We start from the raw sequence: 215 nt of genomic DNA, 5'->3' as shown, positions 1-215 counted from the left end.
GGGAGCCGCCCCCAGAAGGGGAAGAGAGGGTTGCAGGACTGGGGGTACTCAGCTGCCATCCCCGCCGCTTCCTGGCCCCCACTCGCTGGCGCCCAAGTGGGAGGACCGCAGCTGCCCGCTCCCTCCTCCCACACAGACCGTTGGAAGGCCGGACTATAGTTTTAAAAAAAAACTATGAACAAATTCCTATGCACACTGCACATATCTTATTTTGA

The sequence above is a fragment of the Myotis davidii genome, unplaced genomic scaffold, assembly GCF_000327345.1.
Source record: "Myotis davidii unplaced genomic scaffold, ASM32734v1 scaffold309, whole genome shotgun sequence".
NCBI classification, from domain to species: domain Eukaryota; kingdom Metazoa; phylum Chordata; class Mammalia; order Chiroptera; family Vespertilionidae; genus Myotis; species Myotis davidii.
The sequence above is the reverse complement of the archived record's forward strand: the minus strand, read 5'-3'. Positions refer to the sequence as shown.